The sequence below is a fragment of the Gorilla gorilla genome, chromosome 12 (assembly GCF_029281585.2).
Source record: "Gorilla gorilla gorilla isolate KB3781 chromosome 12, NHGRI_mGorGor1-v2.1_pri, whole genome shotgun sequence".
NCBI lineage: Eukaryota > Metazoa > Chordata > Mammalia > Primates > Hominidae > Gorilla > Gorilla gorilla.
The window spans coordinates 42,520,146-42,529,166 of record NC_073236.2 but is presented as its reverse complement, the minus strand read 5'-3'; the positions used below and the strand labels follow the sequence as shown (position 1 = coordinate 42,529,166).

The following is a 9,021-nucleotide window of genomic DNA, read 5'->3' as shown; positions in this document are numbered from 1 at the left end:
ATCCAGTTAACATGTGCAGAAACATGAAACATTACTTAAACTATTTTTAAAAGATCTGGGAAAATATTATACATTATTTTAAGTTATTTACTTTGAAGGTATTTAGCATACTAGATATGACAGAACTTTTGACTTTTTCAATGAGACAGAATATGAGAAGACAAAGGTTTTATTAAGAGTGCAGCAATACTCATTATCAGAACAATTTCAAAGTTAGTATAATAAAAGGAATTTGGAGAAATTGAATATTGTAAATGAAAAAACTTTTAAGGCTTGTGTTCAAGAATTGTGCATGTCGTGTGTTTTTGGCATGCTTTAAATTCATGAGCCACAGTCTGCTATAAAAATTCTGCAAACTTTTTAAGGCTTTTGCATCCCTAATCAGTTTCTAAGTGTTATCAATTAATAAAATATATTTCATAACAAACGTTTGGTAAATATTTAGCATCATTATTGATTTGCACTTACCGCAGGTTTTTTATTCTTTTTTCCTCCACTTCTAAAAAAGCATGCTACAGATTTCAGTAGAAGTTGGCAGCCACACAGATGTTGAAGTGTGAATTTGGGATGTTTGCAGGTTGTAAATATGTGGAATTTTGATCGTGAATGGGAATTTAACATTACAACCTTACATGGTTGGAAAGATTCTGCAATAGCAACAATTTCACATTTGCATAAACAGCTTTATTATAGTTGGAGTAATATATAGAAAGAACACAAATTACTCTGACCAGAGTTAAACCTATAAAGCAATCACATTTGAATGAGGATTTTACTTAAAATCATAGACTCATCAACTTTAAAGTGTTTTTATCTTTCACAAGAGACAAATTTAGCCTGTTATGAATAAAATCCCTTAATATCTGCATTTTCTGCCTGGCATATGTATATTGCCTCAGTGGAACTTTAAAATAAAACCATACATAAGAAAAAATTAAAAAGAGGCAAAGAACTAAAGCACTAGACAAAAAAATCTATTTTTTACATCAAATAGTAAAATAATTGTCAAAGTGTTTGCTTTAATTGAATTTTAAGCCTAGAATCTTTTTCAGCGCTTGATTTCACTGTAAGAGTACAGAGAGTACAGAAACAGCTAGAACCTTTTGAAATTTACCATTCTCTTACCTTTTTGTTGATGTTAGTACCATCTCTGTCACTTTGCTCGGTGGAGGTATAGTTTTGATTGTGTAATTTTACAGGTATTTTATTAAAATATTCAGGAAGTTAGGTTGCTACATTCCAAATGCAACAAATTACAACGTGTTCTTGATAAATCAGAATGCTTTATGACACATATTTTCAAGCCTCAGGTTGAAACAATTTGTATATCCCCATCGAAGGTGTGATATTCATTTGAAGAATTATGCAAGTTAGTTCAGCATTTCAGATAAATGTTGGATTAATTATTTGGCTCCTAGGAAACTTCACTCAGGCATGTCTTAGTTGCATACTGTTTGAAAATAAAAAGCAATTGAACTGAGAAATACAAATATAGCATTGCATGATATTGCTATTTTTATTGTAACTCTAAGTCAGTTTTAGATAGCAAAGCTCCGACCTTCAATTGCGGAAGACTTTATAGTTTTTAACTGGTTATTAACTCCATCTCTTAAAAATATTAATTTGTAAATTTGAAGGGAATGAAACAAAATTGTCTGATCACTTGAAAGTTGGTAAGACGATTTAGAAGAAAAGCACTCATGTACAGAATGTTATTTCTCTAGTCTCATTCACATTGATGCTAACTTGTCAAAGCTATTCTCATTTCTATATATTTTACCCACTCTTAAAACACTGAATGGAGTTTTGCTGCCTTAAATTCAGAAGTGGAGTATTAATTCAGGAGAGAGAGCAGCAAAAATGTGAAAGTATTTCTATTTCTCTCCTGGCAAATCAATGGCTTGTACAGATATGAGGGAAATAAATGCATGTTCCCAGTTAGAGTTCTTTAAAAGGAGGGGATGAAGAAAGACGAAGGGAATACTACTAATGCTTCTCCAAACATTAGCTGGAGATTGCAGTATATCTCAGCTGATTTTAGTCTTTACTTTAAATTTGAAAACTGAAAGAAAGCTAGAATTTAATAATAATAGGTAGCATTTATGGAAAGGTTTCTGTGGGTTCTCACTTCTTTACACCTATAATCTCATGAGATTTTTACGCACAACCCTATGAGGGAGGAGCAGATATTACCCCATTTTACAGGTTGATTAACCTGGGAAGAGATAAGTTATGGAAGCTGTCAATGGTTATACTGCAAGCATTTTGATCCCACGCAGTCTGCCTCTAGAGTACACACTCCATTGAAATCTGTGCGACTGCATCTTGTTTTCAGCCCCAAGCAAAGGGCATGACAAGTAATTCTGAACATCATTCATGTCTTGTAGATGATCTGAAAATAAAGATAAGGAAAAAGAATTTAAAATCACATGGGATTCCGGTATCCAGTGACAATGATGGTGTAGTTTTTGGAGTGTGTATTTCAGGGTTTTCAATACTTACGGACATACCTGCACATTTGCGTACATTTGCCGACCTCTCAGCTTTTCTCAGGAGAACAATACTCATTGACTGATCAATCAATAAATCCCTGTTGCTTCTCACCACGGAGTGTACTACACAGAGTAGCCCAGATAAGAAGCAGCTCAATAGCAAATCAAAGTGTGCGAATGTCTGCCTGTGTATGTGTGTGTGTGCGTGTGTGTGTGTGTTTGTATGTGTGTGTGTGTATTTGTATGTGTATGTGTGTATTTTGCCCAAATATTTGCTTGGTATCCTAGAGTGTACTATGTAGAATTGCCCAGATAAGAAGCAGCTCAATAGCAAACCAAAGTTAGCGAATGTCTGTCTTTGTGTGTGTATGTGTGTATGTATTTTGCCCAGATTTTTGCTGATCTTCTTCATTGTCCACACTATTGTGATATGCGAGACATTTCTTTCTCCACAAGCTGTTATAGGGCAGTCTCATGACTCCATTTTATTAATGGTTGATTTAGAGGTTGACTGCTTAGATCCTGGAGGTATTCTCAAGGGCTTTCCAAGTAAATTTTTGGATGTCAGGTAACATGTATTTAACCCAGATGATCTTAAATATACTTTCCAAAATTTGTTCTGGCCTCTGCCGGCCCCCTGCCTCTTTCTCTTTCTGTGGCATTTCTTAGGACTTCTCAGCATTGATTTCCAGTTAGCTGTCTTCCAGCTGCATTGTGGGATTGCATTTTCTGGCCTTCCTGAGATTGGGTGTGGTCATGTGACTGATTCTAGCCAATGAGGTGCAGCATTCAATTGCCAGTGCAAGACCCTCTACAGCACTGTGGCTCCCACAGACTTAAGTCAGATGTGTAATTTTCAAGTTTCTAGTAACACATTAAAAATGTACAAGAAACAGGTGAAATTAATTTTAACAATATATCTTCTTTAACATAAGATATTTAAAATACAATTTCAACATGAAATCAATATAAAATTATTGAGGTTATTTTATATCCTTTTATAATTACTATTGTTATTTGGACAAAGTCTTGGCAATCAGATATGTATTTAGCACTTATAGCAATCTCAATTCACCCAAGCCCCATTCCAAGTACTCAATAGCAACATGCGCCAAGTGGCTACTGGGTTAGGGAGGCCAGCTTGGAGCGCTCTTTGACTCTGCTGCAGTGCAGCCTTGTTTGAGATGGTGGCTGTTGTATTCTTGGGTCACACAGTGAGGGGATGCGGAGCAGAGCTCCCTGCTGCCAAGAGGGACCTGGAATATGATGAGCACTAAACCTTGGTTGTTATAAGCCTCTAACATTTTTGTGTTTTTGTTATGTTACAGCATACGCTACCCTAGCCTGCCTGACATTTCATTCCTCTCCATCACAGCATCTTTTCTATCAGCTTTATAACATTGCATGGTATACATATATCATAGTGTATTTAACCAACTGCTCCAGTGTCGCACACTTAGAATTGTTCCCATTTGCTCAATTTAATGATGCTGTAATATTTATCCCTATAGTTAAATCTTAGGGTACAATAATAATAATAATAATGATTTTTTAAACCACAAATTCCAAGAAATGAAGTGGTTGAGATAAAGGCACAGCACTTTTTATAGTGTATGATAGTTACTTCTGGTTGTTTCTTCAGAAAGTATCAATGTATTCATCTACTACCTGATGTATCGCTTAGAGTATTTATGTTAGTTTATTATTTAGATTAAATACTTTTTCATGTGAGTTAGACATTGTATTTATTATTTTTTCTAATTGCTTGTTCATTCCAACTGTCTTTTCCTACTGACTTGTTTGTCTTATTGATTTGTAATAATTCTGTCTGTGTGTAGGTTATTAAACTTTTGCTGTCATATTATATGCTCTTCATTTGTCATTTTTTCATCTTTGAGATTCAATTAAAGAGAATATATGACTGTATACGACTTTAAGTGTGCTTTTAGATATAACTTGTTTTTAAAACTGAAAATTTTGATTCTTCAGAAGTAAATGTGGATGCAAAAGCATAGGTTATTGCATGTCAAGTATTCAATTTTATTAAAAAATACAGTACAAATAAACACTGCTCCACTTAGGTCCAAACTAAAGTAAAGCATTACTGAATACTTTTAGTTAATCATTACATGTTCTTTCATTCTTTTAAAAAGCTACCTGTGAAATCTTCCTGCATTACAGAACAAGATACGCATTATAAATCCTAAACAAGACATCCTGGTTGTTTTTTACATGAAATACCTTCTCTAAGTTGTGTATTTGCTTTCCACATAGAAAACATGTAACGCTCAATCAATATTTCTAGAAGAATTTTAGACTAACTCAAACTAAGTATATGTTATGGTTTGTTACCCCAACATTACTTCTGATAATAATTTAAATTAAAAAATGAGAGTTAATTCTCCTTTCCCACTTGGCCATTTTGGTCCAGTGACTCAAGAATTTTTTCTAAAGGATTCCCTTGGTTGTAACTGGCTTGGTGGTCCCTAATTCTTGTTATCATTCTATGCTTGCAACATCTGCCTGTTGTTTCTGGAAAAGTGTATTGTGAACTACAAGCTTATGCTATTTCTTAGCACTTGTATGTCATTCTTAACACACACAAGATGATTTGCATTCATTTGTAATCATTGTTCTTTGCAAAATACTGGTAAGAGGGTTATTATAATAACCACCATTTTGCCCATGGGGAAACTGAGACCCAGAAAGGTTAAGTGACTTACCCAAAGGCATACAGTGAATTGATGGCAGAGCCGGAATTGCAGGCGAGCATCCTTAGAGGTTGTCTATTGTTCAGCACACTCAGCAACAAGGCCTCTCGGCAGTGTGTTTTTTCTTCCAAGCATCACATTTTCTTATTCCTTCGCTAAACAATTCTTTAAGAACATGTGACATGCTTATAATACAAGGTTAGAATAATAATATCTTTTCTTCTATTTTTTTCCTTCTCTTACTTAAATGTATTATTCCAACAACTTGGAAATAGGTGGGAAACAGAGAAATCACTCAAGTTTTTACATGGAAAACAATTGAATGGCATCATTGAAGAATCCAAAAGTGTATCTTGTCTTTTCCCTTAAGGGATGGGAAATGCACTCAAGTGAAAAGGAAAACTATGTACTTTTGTACACTCACTTATATTTACATAATAAGAGGTGAAGAAGAAATATTAGTAGTATCACAAATAAGTGCTGTGATTTCAAAGTCTTTGTAATTGTTGAGAGTGACTAAACAGTATACAGTGCAAAGTCTGTAGGGATATTAATTCCAGGTGATCCTTCAAATTTATTTTGGCACTACGATTTTTTTAACTACCCCAGGTACTACAAAACTATTAAATAGTATAACACTATACTAATTCAACTGTTGAAATAACAGGTTATTAGTGGAAAAGGATTTTCCAGCTTTAAGTAATCAAACAACAGAATGAATTATCCTTTGCAATGTTTTCTTAAAGTGTAGACTAGTATTGCTTTCAAGATAAGATTTTGGGGGGAGTTTGGGAACTTTGCATGTGTGTATGTTTCCATATTGATTTTGTGGATGTCAAAATCAGTACTGTATTCAGAAAGAATAACATGCTGTAACTTAGAAATTCCTATCTCCTCCTTCTCTCATGCCCCCATTTTCCATTTTAAAGAAATTTTGTATTTGTCCTATTTAGAATACTGTTTGTGGATAGTTTCCCTACATTTTAAAATATATAGTTTTAGCTTCTCTTTTATGTAAATTATTTAAAAATGTAATTTTAATAGGGATCTTTGGAAAGAACATGAAGGATATGAACAGAATTGTTGTTCAACTTAATTTAGGACCCTAATTTAGAACATATACCATGTTCTTTTTGCCTCCGAATGGTTTTTTAGTAACTCTCTGCTCCAAGAAGTTATCAATTCTTACCCACCCTCAGAAGCAAGTCACGTGTATTCAAACGTAATCAGATTAACAGAGAAACTTAATCCGACTTACCTTAGAAGTAAGATTTCTTTCTCCAGCTTTCAGGAATAACACTTAAATACATATTTATCTAATTTTGTGGTTTTGTATAAAAAGTATTCAGTCACATTCTTCCTGGAGAGGCTACTTGTATCTCCTTTCTCCTTATTCCATGGTGTTCTTCCTACCTCAGGAAAAATTGGAGATAAGAAGAACTCACCATCTTTTAGGCAACCCTAGACTTCAGATTTCAGAGAATAATCAAAAAGGAAAATCAATCAGACAAACAAAAGATCCTTCAGATTACCCTAAGTCGAGTGGCTCATGCCTTTTATATGAAAGCATAACTTTTCTCTCTCGCATCATGTCCTCTCTGCCTTTCTAGCCACCTCTTTGGATTATTTATAGTTCCCCCTTCCCTACCTACCCACCACCCCTTTTTTTGTGTGTGGCTACCTCCTCTCTACCCAACAAAGGAGGAAGCCTGAGAGATGTTATCACTGTGGGTTGGTGGGGGATGGGGGTTCTGCTGCCTCTGGGAGGGTGGAGGGAATCAGGTTGAACAAGCAACATCACAGAGCATCCCTTCTGCTCACTTCTTGTCACTGAGGCTGGGGACCAATCAACCACCTTAACTCTTGCACCTTGTACCTTGGAGCTGTGGAAATCGAACTATCCAGCCCCAGTGGGGTAGACCAGGAAGGCAGGCTTTATAAACACTGTCTTTCTTCTCTCTCTCTCTTTTTTTTTTTTTTTTTTTTGAGATGGAGTCTCCCTCTATTGCCCAGGCTGGAGTGCAGTGGTGCAATCTCGGCTCACTGCAACCTCTGCCTCCTCGGTTCAAGTGATTCTCCTGCCACAGCCTCCTGAGTAGCTGGTACTATAGGCGTGCACCACCATGCCTGGCTAATTTTTGTATTTTTAGTAGAGACAGGGTTTCACCATGTTGACCAGGATGATCTCGAACTCCTGACCTCATGATGCGCCCACCTCGGCCTCCCAAAGTGCCGGGATTACAGGCGTGAGCCACCGCGCCCGGCTCTTCTCATTTTTAACAGCATAGCTTGGGCCTTGTGCGAGTCCTTGTGTGATGTGATTTGGAAATCTAAAAGAGGATATGGGGCGCGGGGTGCCCTCAAAGGCTCAGCACCCAGCAGAATGTGTTCTTGCTTAGGGTAGTAGTAAATCACCCACACTGTCATCACCTGTCCTGTGTTCAACTCTTTGTCCTCTACATGGTCATATTCTGACTTCCAAAATAATTAAGAAAAAGAGAACTTCCTTCAACCTCAGCATGTGCAAACACAATTTCAGAGGTAAATAATTACCATGTCTAGCAATCAACTCTTTGGGCTCATTTGATTGAAATTCATGAGTTTGGGGAGAACATGACTGGCTAAGGAGTTTGGCAGCTCCAAGCCTGCAATAAACAGAAACTCCTGAATCACCCTATGAAAACCAGATATCTGGCTACGTTTATCGATATTATTTTGTCTAACTCTTTTTAACATACATTTTTTCCAGTTAAAAGCTCTCTGAAAGCCTCATATAAGAATCCCTGTCTCTCCAGCCCTCCCTCTCCCTCTATTTCTCTGTCTGTTCCCTGGAGAAATTAAAAAAAAAAAAAAAAGAGCATATTGACGCTAAATAAAAACCAGAAAGAGCAACCTTATGTCATTTATTTCTCTGAAATTGAAAAAAAAAATCATTTTTCCCCTTAGAAAACTGTTCTGGTTTAAAATAAAAACACTTCAAAAGGTACTTTGCATTATATGTATGTCTTCCATGAGAAACAACACCCACATCTAGTGATTTTCTCATCTTGTCCCCGTCTGACAAGATCTGTACTAAAATATATTAAAAAAGAAAAAAAAGATAAAGAAGAAAGAAACAAAGTGGGGGAAAAGCTGACTGGGAGCAGCAGAAATCTCTCCCTCAGGCCGGGGGCCTTTCCTTTCTCTCCTGGGCATGGGTGGGGGCCTCGACCTGGGCTTCCTGGGGCTCCAGCTCTGAGACCCCGCGACCTTCTGACTCTGGGGCCCCCCCTGGGTTCCCCGACTTCAGCTCCCACCCCATTCATTCAGCTCGACCTGGGAGCCGGGCTCAGCTTCCCTCCTGGAATTCACCCAGGGACCCTGCTATTGTCCCTGTCGTCTGACCTCTGCTACGCTAAGTTCCAACAAGGTGATCTGGAAAACGCGCCACTCGCTCCCTGGCGGGCTCCCGGACTCGCCTTTTCGCGCCCTCGGCGGCGGCTCTTTTCTCCAGGGGGGACCACCTAGCGCTCGGCTTTGCACGGCCAATTTATGGCGCTGTCAGGGGCTCGGGCGCCGCGCCCATTGTGCGGAACGCCGCGCCTGACCCCGCCGCCAGCGCTGTGTAGCCCGATTGTTCCCTCATTAGGGCGGCCGGGAGCGGCGGAAAGGCTCGCGGCCCTTTCCCACAATCGCTGACAATGTGCGGCCGCAGGCTTGTCACAGTCGCAGGCGAGGAGAAATGGAGAGGATGTGCCACCGAGTGGGGCGCAAGGGACATCGCATTCCCACGCGAGGAAGTGGGAGAAAGCCACCACTCAAACAGCCAAACCCAAACT

General features: G+C 38.0%; 1 long non-coding RNA gene across 1 annotated transcript; it reads right to left on the bottom strand.

The window, feature by feature from the left end:
- Window positions 1–883: 883 nt before the first annotated feature.
- LOC129531736 (uncharacterized) lies at window positions 884–6,594 on the bottom strand. Its single transcript, XR_008677119.2, has 4 exons — window positions 6,462–6,594; window positions 5,216–5,368; window positions 2,216–2,392; window positions 884–1,450 (listed from the first exon to the last, which is right to left on the bottom strand). It is a non-coding gene; the product is annotated as an uncharacterized lncRNA (long non-coding RNA).
- Window positions 6,595–9,021: the final 2,427 nt, after the last annotated feature.